This window comes from Bufo gargarizans, unplaced genomic scaffold (genome assembly GCF_014858855.1).
Source record: "Bufo gargarizans isolate SCDJY-AF-19 unplaced genomic scaffold, ASM1485885v1 fragScaff_scaffold_132_pilon, whole genome shotgun sequence".
Taxonomy (NCBI): domain Eukaryota; kingdom Metazoa; phylum Chordata; class Amphibia; order Anura; family Bufonidae; genus Bufo; species Bufo gargarizans.
The window spans coordinates 117,532-134,987 of record NW_025334058.1 but is presented as its reverse complement, the minus strand read 5'-3'; positions in this window follow the sequence as shown (position 1 = coordinate 134,987).

The window sequence follows — 17,456 nt, the reverse complement described above, 5'->3', positions numbered from 1 at the left end:
CGGATTGCGCTTATTCCTCAGCCTCGGCCTCTGCCTCGGTCACAATTTCTTCGTCTGAAGTGGCGAATTTTCTGAGGACAAGATTTAACCAAATTCAGTCTGACCTAGACCAGGGGGTCTCTAGGGACGACATCCTGGCCTCATGTAAAACGGCCAGCCTTGCCATAGACTTCCTGTGTGACGCAGCTCCACAACAGTTGAAGCTGGCATCTAAGTCCATGGCACTCTCAACCGCGGGCAGGCGTCCACTTTGGTTGACGCCTTAGAAGGCCGATACGCTCGAAGCACAATCTTTGTGCCATGGCACATGAGCCCGGCAAACTCGGTGCAGAGCTTGACCAAATAATGGAGGGACTGTCGGACAAGAAGGGCAAGTCCCTTCCCCAGCAGTCCTTTCGCTGTCGGGCAAAGGGTTTGGTTCCAGGTCGGAACCTTAACCCAGAGCCCAGAGGGATTGGGGCTCCCGTAGAGGAGGAAAATCCTCTCTGGGTTCTATACCCCCCAAGAAATCCTCGAGGCTCTTGGTATTTAGCCGGTCTGACTGGAAATCCCAGGCTCCCTTCTCCCCACATTCCCGTAGGCGGTCGCCTACAGAATTTTCTGCCTTGTTGGCAGGACCATATGCAGGACAGTTGGGTCCTGCGCATAATTTCTCAGGGCTACCTTGTGGACCTGAGCAGTCCGCCTCCGGACAAGTTCGTCCAAACAAGGCTGCTTCCCAGCAACAAGCAGGAGATTCTAGAGAACTACGTGCTAGAATACTTTAAGAAGAGGGCCTTAGAAGAGGTTCCTCTCCAAGAGAGGGGAACAGGTACAGTATCTACTCCCCAGTCTTCCTGGTACCCAAGAATACCGGCGGTTGGAGGATGATCATAGATTTGAGGTTCTTCAACCGTTTCATAAAACAAAAGACGTTCCGTATGGAAACTATCCAGTAAGTGACCAATCTTCTTTTGCCGGGAGATTTCTTGGCAACCTTAGACCTCAAGGATGCTTATCTCCATATTCCCATCCATTCTGGGTCCAGAAGATTCTTAAGGATCGCGGTAAACATCGGGGGGGTCCTAAGACATTTTCAGTTTGTGGCCCTCCCGTTTGGGATTTCTTCAGCCCCACACACTTTCACCAAGGTGGTGGTCTCTGTGGTGGCCGCGCTAAGTCTTCAGGGCCTGAGTATAGTTCTATACCTGGACGACTGGCTCCTCAGAGCTTCTTCCCAAGCGATCCTGTCCCAACACATCCAACAGGCTGTTACATTCCTGCATCAGTTGGGATGGATAATCAACTGGGACAAATCCCAACTTCAACCAGCCACCTCAGTGGGGTTCATGGGGGATTCGGTCAGGATGACGATTCATCTCAACAGACAGCCCGTTCTCTCTCTGTACCAAAACAGGTAACGATTCGAACATGGATGAAGATGTTGGGACTAATGTCTTCAACCACAGAGGCGGTACCTTGGGCATTATGGCATCTACGTCCGCTCCAGTCGGAAGTATTAGCCAAGTGGAATCACAGTCCCTGTGGAATCACAGGGACTCAATTCCGTGCTCTCCCTGCCTTACAAAGTCCGGTCCTCTCTAAGGTGGTGGTCCCACCTCGAGGACGGCAAGTCTCTGATCCAGCCCTCTTGGATCATACTTACTTCAGACGCATCCCTAGTAGGCTGGGGTGCGCATCTTCAGGACAAGACAGTCCAGGGAACGTGGACACCTTAGGAGAGGTTATTGTAATCGAATCTCCTGGAGATCAGAGCAATCAGACTAGCTCTTCTTCATTTTGCTCCCATCATTCGAGGGAAGGCAGTGAAGGTACAGTCAGACAGCATGACCGCTGTGCTGTATATCAACAAGCAGGGAGGCACGAGGTCACAAAGTCTCCTGAGAGAGATAGGGGTGATATTGGATTGGGCAGAACTGAACCTCTCCCACTTATCATCCGTTCACATTCGCGGAGTTCACAATGTGATTGCGGATCGCCTGAGCCGAGGTCTTCCAACCGGAGAATGGTCACTTCATCCAGAGGTCTTCAAGGAGATAACGCTCAGGTGGGGCATGCCAGAGATCGATCTCATGGCAACGAGGTTCAACACCAAGGTGGAGAGGTATTGCTCCCTTTATAGGGAGGACAACCCGGTGGCTATAGATGCTCTGTCAATCCCATGGAGGTTTAGGCTGGCCTACATCTTCCCTCCAATTTCTTTGATACCAAGGGTCTTGATGAAAATCAGGCAGGACCAAGCGTCAGTTATCGCCATTATCCCATACTGGCCGAAAAGAGCTTGGTTTACCCAACTCTTACAGATGAGTCGGGGTCAATTTCTGAGGCTTCCCCAGAGAGAGTACTGGTGTCGGGGGGCACCCAGGTCTCCTCAAATCTTCAAATGTTCAACCTGACGGCCTGGAGGTTGATCAGTCCCTTCCAAGGATAGAAGGGCTTTCAGGGTCTGTCTTGAGAACCTTAGAGCACTCCAGATCAGAAGCTACCAACAAGGCCTACTCCAGAATCTGGAAGATTTTTTCATCCTGGTGTACTAGGCATCAGCAAAGATCCGCTGAAGCTTCCATCCCAATAATTCTCCAATTTCTACAGGACGGTCTGGACAAGGGGCTATCACCCGCTACCCTTAGGGCTGTTTCACACGAGCGGATGCCGTGCGTGGCATCCACTCCGTGAAAGAGTGCCAAGACCCGATGCAGACTGCAGAGGCATGGAGCAGTAACATGACTGATAACGCTCCGCGCCTCTCTGTGACAACTTTATCTTGCTGTGATTTCGTAGTAAAGAGAGGCGCGGAGCGTTATCAGTCATGTTACTGCTCCGTGCCTCTGCAGTCCGCATCGGGTCTTGGCACTCTTTCACTGAGCGGATGCCACGCACGGCATCTGCTCGTGTGAAACAGCCCTTAAAGTGCAGATTTCAGCAATCTGCTTGTCTCAACAGAGCTGTTTCTCAAGACCCCTTATCAAGAGAGTCCTGAAGGGAGCCTCAAGATTAAAGCCTACAGTAATCAGACCTATTCCTGTTTGGGATTTATCGGTCGTGCTGGGCCACTTGATCTGCCAGCTGATCAAACCTGTTTGGTTTGGGCATAGTTTGGTTTTATGGGGTGCCCTGATTATTGGTGGGTGACCTACCCCTAGGTGAATATGAGGGTTCCTGACCATCTTCCCTTTGTTGTCTGGGCCTGTTATTCCAGCGCCTGTAACCCTGGGAATCCCTATTGTGACAGGGCCTATATCCCTGGGGATTGTAATATGGACGGTAGTCAGACCTCCCAGCACCAGAATTATCTCCCTCTGACCTGTTGAGGTTTTGGGGTTTTATCTGCTTGGGTCCTACCTGTTGTCGCTGGGTTTGCTGGACGGGTCCTGCAGATTGAGGGTATTTACGTGGCTGCGTTTCAAATCCCAAGCTAGGGTTTACCTTATTAGCTTCAGCTACATTGGGCTCTGGGGACTTTTTAAATCTTCTCTCACCTGTAGCATGGCACTCACTGATATTATACAGGGTGGTGGCAGCCGTCACCAACCTATCCAGGGGAGCTTCCAGATCTCTGGCTAGGCTGAGTTTGATCTGGTTGGCATAGCGTCATAGAACAGCTGCTTAAACTCTTCAGATTCCCAGTTTGGGGACCTATATGCCAACCCATAGGCATTCTTAAGGACAGAGAGGACTTCCCGGGGGCTCTGATTGGGGCTACATGTGAGCTTGCAGCAGTAAGGGTTCGGTAAGGTCCGAAATCCAGATTAATGTCATGCAAAACATCTTGGCATCTTGAATTCCTCTCTCCCTAAAGGAAGTAAAATAATGACGATACCGATCATCAAAAGCCCATGGAAGGAATCCGATCCCGTCAGCATCGGAGTACAGCTTCAAAGAGCTGGAGGAGCTCTGATCGTCTCTGAATACTGAGGAGTTTTCCTCCTAGAGGCCACCTCAGCATATGATGACCGCCTGGGACCCTGATCTTTCTTATGGGCAAACCCATGCCTGCGTGGTCGGGAATAAGACGCGCGCTTTCCCGTATCACATGCACTTTCATCACTTCCATGAGACACATATGGCGCAGGGGATTTAACCCTTCATCTCTCTCCAGGGGAATGTGTGCAGAGACACTTCTAGGGGCTTCTGTGTTGCTGGCACCTAGTCTGGTGGTTACAGTTTGGAATGCCCGACTTACTTGGGTCAATGCCTCCTGTGTCTTCATGCCATCACTTCTGGGTGGCTTGTGGTCTGGAATTGAGTCTGCTTTGTGAGGACATGTCTAGATGTTGGGGCGTAAGATTTGGGGGGTCTGGAAATCCCTCAGTATCAGGCGGCTCTTGATCAATATTAATTATAGTTTGGCTGGATTTGTCTGCTGAATGGAGATGTAACTCCTCGAAGTCACTGTTTGCCCTTTGATCTGCATCATGGCTGGGATCACGATCTCGGCCTGTGCGACTCTGAGATCTGCTTCTAGCTGGGCCTTATAGTGCTCCATTCCCTGCACTGACCGCCAGTAATGCATACACATCAATATATGTCGGGTATCATCCAACCCTGCCCCCTACCTGCCGCATCGCCCGCGGTCTTCCTGGGCTTTCTCCTGCAGCTCATTAATCCATTCCTTTATATCTTTATCAACTTTATTCCGTGAGTGTATATACTCAACAACATTATGGGTCAGCTGCATCGGGCGAGGTGGACGGCCTGCTGTAGCATAGCCACTGCCCGGGTCGCTGCCTGTAGCGCCCATCAATACTCCATACACAGATGTAACGCCACACTGGCTAGCCAAGAAGAAATGTGGGACCTTGCACTATATCCGAAATGCTCGATCTCGGTGGGACCTCCATTTATGTCACAGATCTTCTATATAAAAGAGGGGATCAAGAAAAAATATGTATAAAAAAAAATGTATATTATCCTTCAGGCGGCATAATCGCCTCTGAGTACTTTTATCGAGTATCTTCATTTGATTTGTACAAGCAGTGAAACAAAGGGACGGTCGTGTGTGCAAAGTATCAAACAAAGAATATAGAATCAATATAACTGCAAAACAGATGATGAAGCTACAAAATAACACCCCAAATGTACCGCACGGAGGCGCCAACCCCCCTGTCTGACCAGTGCGACTCAGGCCTCTTTCACCCCTGCGTTCAGAGCGGATGCGTCTGGGGTCTGCACAGACGGATCCGCTCCTATAATGCAGACGATGGGATCCGTTCAGAGCGGATGCGTCTGGGGTCTGCACAGACGGATCCGCTCCTATAATGCAGACGATCGGGATCCGTTCAGAGCGGATGCGTCTGGTGTCTGCACAGACGGATCCGCTCCTATAATGCAGACGATGGGATCCGTTCAGAGCGGATGCGTCTGGGGTCTGCACAGACGGATCCGCTCCTATAATGCAGACGATCGGGATCCGTTCAGAGCGGATGCGTCTGGTGTCTGCACAGACGGATCCGCTCCTATAATGCAGACGATGGGATCCGTTCAGAGCGGATGCGTCTGGGGTCTGCACAGACGGATCCGCTCCTATAATGCAGACGATGGGATCCGTTCAGAGCGGATCCGTCTGGGGTCTGCACAGACGGATCCGCTCCTATAATGCAGACGATGGGATCCGTTCAGAGCGGATGCGTCTGGGGTCTGCACAGACGGATCCGCTCCTATAATGCAGACGATGGGATCCGTTCAGAGCGGATGCGTCTGGTGTCTGCACAGACGGATCCGCTCCTATAATGCAGACGATGCGATCCGTTCAGAGCGGATGCGTCTGGGGTCTGCACAGACGGATCCGCTCCTATAATGCAGACGATGGGATCCGTTCAGAGCGGATGCGTCTGGGGTCTGCACAGACGGATCCGCTCCTATAATGCAGACGATGGGATCCGTTCAGAGCGGATGCGTCTGGTGTCTGCACAGACGGATCCGCTCCTATAATGCAGACGATGGATCCGTTCAGAGCCGATGCGTCTGGTGTCTGCACAGACGGATCCGCTCCTATAATGCAGACGATGCGATCCGTTCAGAGCGGATGCGTCTGGTGTCTGCACAGACGGATCCGCTCCTATAATGCAGACGATGGGATCCGTTCAGAGCGGATCCGTCTGGGGTCTGCACAGACGGATCCGCTCCTATAATGCAGACGATGGGATCCGTTCAGAGCGGATGCGTCTGGTGTCTGCACAGACGGATCCGCTCCTATAATGCAGACGATGGGATCCGTTCAGAGCGGATGCGTCTGGTGTCTGCACAGACGGATCCGCTCCTATAATGCAGACGATGGGATCCGTTCAGAGCGGATGCGTCTGGTGTCTGCACAGACGGATCCGCTCCTATAATGCAGACGATGGGATCCGTTCAGAGCGGATGCGTCTGGTGTCTGCACAGACGGATCCGCTCCTATAATGCAGACGATGGGATCCGTTCAGAGCGGATGCGTCTGGTGTCTGCACAGACGGATCCGCTCCTATAATGCAGACGATGCGATCCGTTCAGAGCGGATGCGTCTGGTGTCTGCACAGACGGATCCGCTCCTATAATGCAGACGATGGGATCCGTTCAGAGCGGATGCGTCTGGTGTCTGCACAGACGGATCCGCTCCTATAATGCAGACGATGGGATCCGTTCAGAGCGGATGCGTCTGGTGTCTGCACAGACTGATCCGCTCCTATAATGCAGACGATGGGATCCGTTCAGAGCGGATGCCGTCTGGGGTCTGCACAGACGGATCCGCTCCTATAATGCAGACGATGGGATCCGTTCAGAGCGGATGCGTCTGGGGTCTGCACAGACGGATCCGCTCCTATAATGCAGACGATGGGATCCGTTCAGAGCGGATGCGTCTGGGGTCTGCACAGACGGATCCGCTCCTATAATGCAGACGATGGGATCCGTTCAGAGCGGATGCGTCTGGTGTCTGCACAGACGGATCCGCTCCTATAATGCAGACGATGGGATCCGTTCAGAGCGGATGCGTCTGGGGTCTGCACAGACGGATCCGCTCCTATAATGCAGACGATGGGATCCGTTCAGAGCGGATGCGTCTGGGGTCTGCACAGACGGATCCGCTCCTATAATGCAGACGATGGGATCCGTTCAGAGCGGATGCGTCTGGGGTCTGCACAGACGGATCCGCTCCTATAATGCAGACGATGGGATCCGTTCAGAGCGGATGCGTCTGGGGTCTGCACAGACGGATCCGCTCCTATAATGCAGACGATGGGATCCGTTCAGAGCGGATGCGTCTGGTGTCTGCACAGACGGATCCGCTCCTATAATGCAGACGATGGGATCCGTTCAGAGCGGATGCGTCTGGTGTCTGCACAGACGGATCCGCTCCTATAATGCAGACGATGGGATCCGTTCAGAGCGGATGCGTCTGGGGTCTGCACAGACGGATCCGCTCCTATAATGCAGACGATGGGATCCGTTCAGAGCGGATGCGTCTGGGGTCTGCACAGACGGATCCGCTCCTATAATGCAGACGATGGGATCCGTTCAGAGCGGATGCGTCTGGGGTCTGCACAGACGGATCCGCTCCTATAATGCAGACGATGGGATCCGTTCAGAGCCGGATGCGTCTGGTGTCTGCACAGACGGATCCGCTCCTATAATGCAGACGATGGGATCCGTTCAGAGCGGATGCGTCTGGTGTCTGCACAGACGGATCCGCTCCTATAATGCAGACGATGGGATCCGTTCAGAGCGGATGCGTCTGGGGTCTGCACAGACGGATCCGCTCCTATAATGCAGACGATGGGATCCGTTCAGAGCGGATGCGTCTGGTGTCTGCACAGACGGATCCGCTCCTATAATGCAGACGATGGGATCCGTTCAGAGCGGATGCGTCTGGGGTCTGCACAGACGGATCCGCTCCTATAATGCAGACGATGGGATCCGTTCAGAGCGGATGCGTCTGGTGTCTGCACAGACGGATCCGCTCCTATAATGCAGACGATGGGATCCGTTCAGAGCGGATGCGTCTGGTGTCTGCACAGACGGATCCGCTCCTATAATGCAGACGATGGGATCCGTTCAGAGCGGATGCGTCTGGTGTCTGCACAGACGGATCCGCTCCTATAATGCAGACGATGGGATCCGTTCAGAGCGGATGCGTCTGGTGTCTGCACAGACGGATCCGCTCCTATAATGCAGACGATGCGATCCGTTCAGAGCGGATGCGTCTGGTGTCTGCACAGACGGATCCGCTCCTATAATGCAGACGATGGGATCCGTTCAGAGCGGATGCGTCTGGTGTCTGCACAGACGGATCCGCTCCTATAATGCAGACGATGGGATCCGTTCAGAGCGGATGCGTCTGGTGTCTGCACAGACGGATCCGCTCCTATAATGCAGACGATGGGATCCGTTCAGAGCGGATGCGTCTGGTGTCTGCACAGACGGATCCGCTCCTATAATGCAGACGATGGGATCCGTTCAGAGCGGATGCGTCTGGTGTCTGCACAGACGGATCCGCTCCTATAATGCAGACGATGGGATCCGTTCAGAGCGGATGCCGTCTGGGGTCTGCACAGACGGATCCGCTCCTATAATGCAGACGATGGGATCCGTTCAGAGCGGATGCGTCTGGGGTCTGCACAGACGGATCCGCTCCTATAATGCAGACGATGGGATCCGTTCAGAGCGGATGCGTCTGGGGTCTGCACAGACGGATCCGCTCCTATAATGCAGACGATGGGATCCGTTCAGAGCGGATGCGTCTGGTGTCTGCACAGACGGATCCGCTCCTATAATGCAGACGATGGGATCCGTTCAGAGCGGATGCGTCTGGGGTCTGCACAGACGGATCCGCTCCTATAATGCAGACGATGGGATCCGTTCAGAGCGGATGCGTCTGGTGTCTGCACAGACGGATCCGCTCCTATAATGCAGACGATGGGATCCGTTCAGAGCGGATGCGTCTGGTGTCTGCACAGACGGATCCGCTCCTATAATGCAGACGATGGGATCCGTTCAGAGCCGATGCGTCTGGGGTCTGCACAGACGGATCCGCTCCTATAATGCAGATGATGGGATCCGTTCAGAGCGGATGCGTCTGGTGTCTGCACAGACGGATCCGCTCCTATAATGCAGACGATGGGATCCGTTCAGAGCGGATGCGTCTGGTGTCTGCACAGACGGATCCGCTCCTATAATGCAGACGATGGGATCCGTTCAGAGCGGATGCGTCTGGTGTCTGCACAGACGGATCCGCTCCTATAACGCAGACGCTTGCATCCGTTCGGAGCGGATCCGTCTGGTGTCTGCACAGACGGATCCGCTCCTATAACGCAGACGCTTGCATCCGTTCAGAGCGGATCCGTCTGGTGTCTGCACAGACGGATCCGCTCCTATAACGCAGACGCTTGCATCCGTTCAGAGCGGATCCGTCCGGGGTCTGCACAGACGGATCCGCTCCTATAATGCAGACGATGGGATCCGTTCAGAGCGGATGCGTCTGGTGTCTGCACAGACGGATCCGCTCCTATAATGCAGACGATGCGATCCGTTCAGAGCGGATGCGTCTGGGGTCTGCACAGACGGATCCGCTCCTATAATGCAGACGATGCGATCCGTTCAGAGCGGATGCGTCTGGGGTCTGCACAGACGGATCCGCTCCTATAATGCAGACGATGGGATCCGTTCAGAGCGGATGCGTCTGGTGTCTGCACAGACGGATCCGCTCCTATAATGCAGACGATGGGATCCGTTCAGAGCGGATGCGTCTGGTGTCTGCACAGACGGATCCGCTCCTATAATGCAGACGATGGGATCCGTTCAGAGCGGATGCGTTTGGTGTCTGCACAGACGGATCCGCTCCTATAATGCAGACGATGGGATCCGTTCAGAGCGGATGCGTCTGGTGTCTGCACAGACGGATCCGCTCCTATAATGCAGACGATGGGATCCGTTCAGAGCGGATGCGTCTGGGGTCTGCACAGACGGATCCGCTCCTATAATGCAGACGATGGGATCCGTTCAGAGCGGATGCGTCTGGTGTCTGCACAGACGGATCCGCTCCTATAATGCAGACGATGGGATCCGTTCAGAGCGGATGCGTCTGGTGTCTGCACAGACGGATCCGCTCCTATAATGCAGACGATGGGATCCGTTCAGAGCGGATGCGTCTGGGGTCTGCACAGACGGATCCGCTCCTATAATGCAGACGATGGGATCCGTTCAGAGCGGATGCGTCTGGGGTCTGCACAGACGGATCCGCTCCTATAATGCAGACGATGGGATCCGTTCAGAGCGGATGCGTCTGGGGTCTGCACAGACGGATCCGCTCCTATAATGCAGACGATGGGATCCGTTCAGAGCGGATGCGTCTGGTGTCTGCACAGACGGATCCGCTCCTATAATGCAGACGATGGGATCCGTTCAGAGCGGATGCGTCTGGGGTCTGCACAGACGGATCCGCTCCTATAATGCAGACGATGGGATCCGTTCAGAGCGGATGCGTCTGGTGTCTGCACAGACGGATCCGCTCCTATAATGCAGACGATGGGATCCGTTCAGAGCGGATGCGTCTGGTGTCTGCACAGACGGATCCGCTCCTATAATGCACATGATGGGATCCGTTCAGAGCGGATGCGTCTGGTGTCTGCACAGACGGATCCGCTCCTATAATGCAGACGATGCGATCCGTTCAGAGCGGATGCGTCTGGTGTCTGCACAGACAGATCCGCTCCTATAATGCAGACGATGGGATCTGTTCAGAGCGGATGCGTCTGGGGTCTGCACAGACGGATCCGCTCCTATAATGCAGACGATGGGATCCGTTCAGAGCGGATGCGTCTGGTGTCTGCACAGACGGATCCGCTCCTATAATGCAGACGATGCGATCCGTTCAGAGCGGATGCGTCTGGTGTCTGCACAGACGGATCCGCTCCTATAATGCAGACGATGGGATCCGTTCAGAGCGGATGCGTCTGGTGTCTGCACAGACGGATCCGCTCCTATAATGCAGACGATGGGATCCGTTCAGAGCGGATGCGTCTGGTGTCTGCACAGACGGATCCGCTCCTATAATGCAGACTGATGGGATCCGTTCAGAGCGGATGCGTCTGGTGTCTGCACAGACGGATCCGCTCCTATAATGCAGACGATGGGATCCGTTCAGAGCGGATGCGTCTGGTGTCTGCACAGACGGATCCGCTCCTATAATGCAGACGATGGGATCCGTTCAGAGCGGATGCGTCTGGTGTCTGCACAGACGGATCCGCTCCTATAATGCAGACGATGGGATCCGTTCAGAGCCGATGCGTCTGGGGTCTGCACAGACGGATCCGCTCCTATAATGCAGACGATGGGATCCGTTCAGAGCGGATGCGTCTGGTGTCTGCACAGACGGATCCGCTCCTATAATGCAGACGATGGGATCCGTTCAGAGCGGATGCGTCTGGGGTCTGCACAGACGGATCCGCTCCTATAATGCAGACGATGGGATCCGTTCAGAGCGGATGCGTCTGGGGTCTGCACAGACGGATCCGCTCCTATAATGCAGACGATGGGATCCGTTCAGAGCGGATGCGTCTGGTGTCTGCACAGACGGATCCGCTCCTATAATGCAGACGATGGGATCCGTTCAGAGCCGATGCGTCTGGGGTCTGCACAGACGGATCCGCTCCTATAATGCAGACGATGGGATCCGTTCAGAGCGGATGCGTCTGGTGTCTGCACAGACGGATCCGCTCCTATAATGCAGACGATGGGATCCGTTCAGAGCGGATGCGTCTGGTGTCTGCACAGACGGATCCGCTCCTATAATGCAGACGATGGGATCCGTTCAGAGCGGATGCGTCTGGTGTCTGCACAGACGGATCCGCTCCTATAATGCAGACGATGGGATCCGTTCAGAGCGGATGCGTCTGGTGTCTGCACAGACGGATCCGCTCCTATAATGCAGACGATGGGATCCGTTCAGAGCGGATGCGTCTGGTGTCTGCACAGACGGATCCGCTCCTATAATGCAGACGATGGGATCCGTTCAGAGCGGATGCGTCTGGTGTCTGCACAGACGGATCCGCTCCTATAATGCAGACGATGGGATCCGTTCAGAGCCGATGCGTCTGGGGTCTGCACAGACGGATCCGCTCCTATAATGCAGACGATGGGATCCGTTCAGAGCCGATGCGTCTGGGGTCTGCACAGACGGATCCGCTCCTATAATGCAGACGATGGGATCCGTTCAGAGCGGATGCGTCTGGGGTCTGCACAGACGGATCCGCTCCTATAATGCAGACGATGGGATCCGTTCAGAGCGGATGCGTCTGGGGTCTGCACAGACGGATCCGCTCCTATAATGCAGACGATGGGATCCGTTCAGAGCGATGCGTCTGGGGTCTGCACAGACGGATCCGCTCCTATAATGCAGACGATGGGATCCGTTCAGAGCGGATGCGTCTGGTGTCTGCACAGACGGATCCGCTCCTATAATGCAGACGATGGGATCCGTTCAGAGCGGATGCGTCTGGGGTCTGCACAGACGGATCCGCTCCTATAATGCAGACGATGGGATCCGTTCAGAGCGGATGCGTCTGGGGTCTGCACAGACGGATCCGCTCCTATAATGCAGACGATGGGATCCGTTCAGAGCGGATGCGTCTGGTGTCTGCACAGACGGATCCGCTCCTATAATGCAGACGATGGGATCCGTTCAGAGCCGATGCGTCTGGGGTCTGCACAGACGGATCCGCTCCTATAATGCAGACGATGGGATCCGTTCAGAGCCGATGCGTCTGGGGTCTGCACAGACGGATCCGCTCCTATAATGCAGACGATGGGATCCGTTCAGAGCGATGCGTCTGGGGTCTGCACAGACGGATCCGCTCCTATAATGCAGACGATGGGATCCGTTCAGAGCGGATGCGTCTGGGGTCTGCACAGACGGATCCGCTCCTATAATGCAGACGATGGGATCCGTTCAGAGCCGATGCGTCTGGGGTCTGCACAGACGGATCCGCTCCTATAATGCAGACGATGGGATCCGTTCAGAGCGGATGCGTCTGGTGTCTGCACAGACGGATCCGCTCCTATAATGCAGACGATGGGATCCGTTCAGAGCGGATGCGTCTGGGGTCTGCACAGACGGATCCGCTCCTATAATGCAGACGATGGGATCCGTTCAGAGCGGATGCGTCTGGTGTCTGCACAGACGGATCCGCTCCTATAATGCAGACGATGGGATCCGTTCAGAGCGGATGCGTCTGGTGTCTGCACAGACGGATCCGCTCCTATAATGCAGACGATGGGATCCGTTCAGAGCGGATGCGTCTGGGGTCTGCACAGACGGATCCGCTCCTATAATGCAGACGATCGGGATCCGTTCAGAGCGGATGCGTCTGGGGTCTGCACAGACGGATCCGCTCCTATAATGCAGACGATGGGATCCGTTCAGAGCCGATGCGTCTGGTGTCTGCACAGACGGATCCGCTCCTATAATGCAGACGATGCGATCCGTTCAGAGCGGATGCGTCTGGTGTCTGCACAGACGGATCCGCTCCTATAATGCAGACGATGGGATCCGTTCAGAGCCGATGCGTCTGGGGTCTGCACAGACGGATCCGCTCCTATAATGCAGACGATGGGATCCGTTCAGAGCGGATGCGTCTGGGGTCTGCACAGACGGATCCGCTCCTATAATGCAGACGATGGGATCCGTTCAGAGCGGATGCGTCTGGTGTCTGCACAGACGGATCCGCTCCTATAATGCAGACGATCGGGATCCGTTCAGAGCGGATGCGTCTGGTGTCTGCACAGACGGATCCGCTCCTATAATGCAGACGATGCGATCCGTTCAGAGCGGATGCGTCTGGTGTCTGCACAGACGGATCCGCTCCTATAATGCAGACGATGGGATCCGTTCAGAGCGGATGCGTCTGGGGTCTGCACAGACGGATCCGCTCCTATAATGCAGACGATGGGATCCGTTCAGAGCGGATGCGTCTGGGGTCTGCACAGACGGATCCGCTCCTATAATGCAGACGATGGGATCCGTTCAGAGCGGATGCGTCTGGGGTCTGCACAGACGGATCCGCTCCTATAATGCAGACGATGGGATCCGTTCAGAGCGGATGCGTCTGGGGTCTGCACAGACGGATCCGCTCCTATAATGCAGACGATGGGATCCGTTCAGAGCCGATGCGTCTGGGGTCTGCACAGACGGATCCGCTCCTATAATGCAGACGATGGGATCCGTTCAGAGCGGATGCGTCTGGTGTCTGCACAGACGGATCCGCTCCTATAATGCAGACGATGGGATCCGTTCAGAGCCGATGCGTCTGGTGTCTGCACAGACGGATCCGCTCCTATAATGCAGACGATGGGATCCGTTCAGAGCGGATGCGTCTGGGGTCTGCACAGACGGATCCGCTCCTATAATGCAGACGATGCGATCCGTTCAGAGCGGATGCGTCTGGTGTCTGCACAGACGGATCCGCTCCTATAATGCAGACGATGGGATCCGTTCAGAGCGGATGCGTCTGGGGTCTGCACAGACGGATCCGCTCCTATAATGCAGACGATGGGATCCGTTCAGAGCGGATGCGTCTGGGGTCTGCACAGACGGATCCGCTCCTATAATGCAGACGATCGGGATCCGTTCAGAGCGGATGCGTCTGGTGTCTGCACAGACGGATCCGCTCCTATAATGCAGACAATGGGATCCGTTCAGAGCCGATGCATCTGGGGTCTGCACAGACGGATCCGCTCCTATAATGCAGACGATGGGATCCGTTCAGAGCCGATGCGTCTGGGGTCTGCACAGACGGATCCGCTCCTATAATGCAGACGATCGGGATCCGTTCAGAGCGGATGCGTCTGGTGTCTGCACAGACGGATCCGCTCCTATAATGCAGACAATGGGATCCGTTCAGAGCGGATGCGTCTGGTGTCTGCACAGACGGATCCGCTCCTATAATGCAGACGATGGGATCCGTTCAGAGCGGATGCGTCTGGTGTCTGCACAGACGGATCCGCTCCTATAATGCAGACGATGGGATCCGTTCAGAGCGGATGCGTCTGGTGTCTGCACAGACGGATCCGCTCCTATAATGCAGATGATGGGATCCATTCAGAGCGGATGCGTCTGGTGTCTGCACAGACGGATCCGCTCCTATAAAGCAGACGATGCGATCCGTTCAGAGCGGATGCGTCTGGGGTCTGCACAGACGGATCCGCTCCTATAATGCAGACGATGGGATCCGTTCAGAGCGGATGCGTCTGGGGTCTGCACAGACGGATCCGCTCCTATAATGCAGACGATGGGATCCGTTCAGAGCGGATGCGTCTGGTGTCTGCACAGACGGATCCGCTCCTATAATGCAGACGATGGGATCCGTTCAGAGCGGATGCGTCTGGTGTCTGCACAGACGGATCCGCTCCTATAATGCAGACGATGGGATCCGTTCAGAGCGGATGCGTTTGGTGTCTGCACAGACGGATCCGCTCCTATAATGCAGACGATGGGATCCGTTCAGAGCGGATGCGTTTGGTGTCTGCACAGACGGATCCGCTCCTATAATGCAGACGATGGGATCCGTTCAGAGCGGATGCGTCTGGTGTCTGCACAGACGGATCCGCTCCTATAATGCAGACGATGGGATCCGTTCAGAGCGGATGCGTCTGGTGTCTGCACAGACGGATCCGCTCCTATAATGCAGACGATGGGATCCGTTCAGAGCGGATGCGTCTGGTGTCTGCACAGACGGATCCGCTCCTATAATGCAGACGATGCGATCCGTTCAGAGCGGATGCGTCTGGTGTCTGCACAGACGGATCCGCTCCTATAATGCAGACGATGGGATCCGTTCAGAGCGGATGCGTCTGGTGTCTGCACAGACGGATCCGCTCCTATAATGCAGACGATGGGATCCGTTCAGAGCGGATGCGTCTGGTGTCTGCACAGACGGATTCGCTCCTATAATGCAGACGATGGGATCCGTTCAGAGCGGATGCGTCTGGGGTCTGCACAGACGGATCCGCTCCTATAATGCAGACGATGGGATCCGTTCAGAGCGGATGCGTCTGGAGTCTGCACAGACGGATCCGCTCCTATAATGCAGACGATGGGATCCGTTCAGAGCGGATGCGTCTGGTGTCTGCACAGACGGATCCGCTCCTATAATGCAGACGATGGGATCCGTTCAGAGCGGATGCGTTTGGTGTCTGCACAGACGGATCCGCTCCTATAATGCAGACGATGGGATCCGTTCAGAGCGGATGCGTCTGGAGTCTGCACAGACGGATCCGCTCCTATAATGCAGACGATGGGATCCGTTCAGAGCGGATGCGTCTGGTGTCTGCACAGACGGATCCGCTCCTATAATGCAGACGATGGGATCCGTTCAGAGCGGATGCGTCTGGAGTCTGCACAGACGGATCCGCTCCTATAATGCAGACGATGGGATCCGTTCAGAGCGGATGCGTCTGGAGTCTGCACAGACGGATCCGCTCCTACGATGCAGACGATGGGATCCGTTCAGAGCGGATGCGTTTGGTGTCTGCACAGACGGATCCGCTCCTACAATGCAGACGATGGGATCCGTTCAGAGCGGATGCGTCTGGAGTCTGCACAGACGGATCCGCTCCTATAATGCAGACGATGGGATCCGTTCAGAGCGGATGCGTCTGGTGTCTGCACAGACGGATCTGCTCCTATAATGCAGACGATGGGATCCGTTCAGAGCGGATGCGTCTGGTGTCTGCACAGACGGATCCGCTCCTATAATGCAGACGATGGGATCCGTTCAGAGCCGATGCGTCTGGGGTCTGCACAGACGGATCCGCTCCTATAATGCAGACGATGCGATCCGTTCAGAGCGGATGCGTCTGGTGTCTGCACAGACGGATCCGTTCCTATAATGCAGACGATGGGATCCGTTCAGAGCGGATGCGTCTGGGGTCTGCACAGACGGATCCGCTCCTATAATGCAGACGATGCGATCCGTTCAGAGCGGATGCGTCTGGTGTCTGCACAGACGGATCCGCTCCTATAATGCAGACGATGGGATCCGTTCAGAGCGGATGCGTCTGGGGTCTGCACAGACGGATCCGCTCCTATAATGCAGACGATGGGATCCGTTCAGAGCCGATGCGTCTGGTGTCTGCACAGACGGATCCGCTCCTATAATGCAGACGATGGGATCCGTTCAGAGCGGATGCGTCTGGGGTCTGCACAGACGGATCCGCTCCTATAATGCAGACGATGGGATCCGTTCAGAGCGGATGCGTCTGGTGTCTGCACAGACGGATCCGCTCCTATAATGCAGACGATGGGATCCGTTCAGAGCGGATGCGTCTGGGGTCTGCACAGACGGATCCGCTCCTATAATGCAGACGATGCGATCCGTTCAGAGCGGATGCGTCTGGTGTCTGCACAGACGGATCCGCTCCTATAATGCAGACGATGGGATCCGTTCAGAGCGGATGCGTCTGGTGTCTGCACAGACGGATCCGCTCCT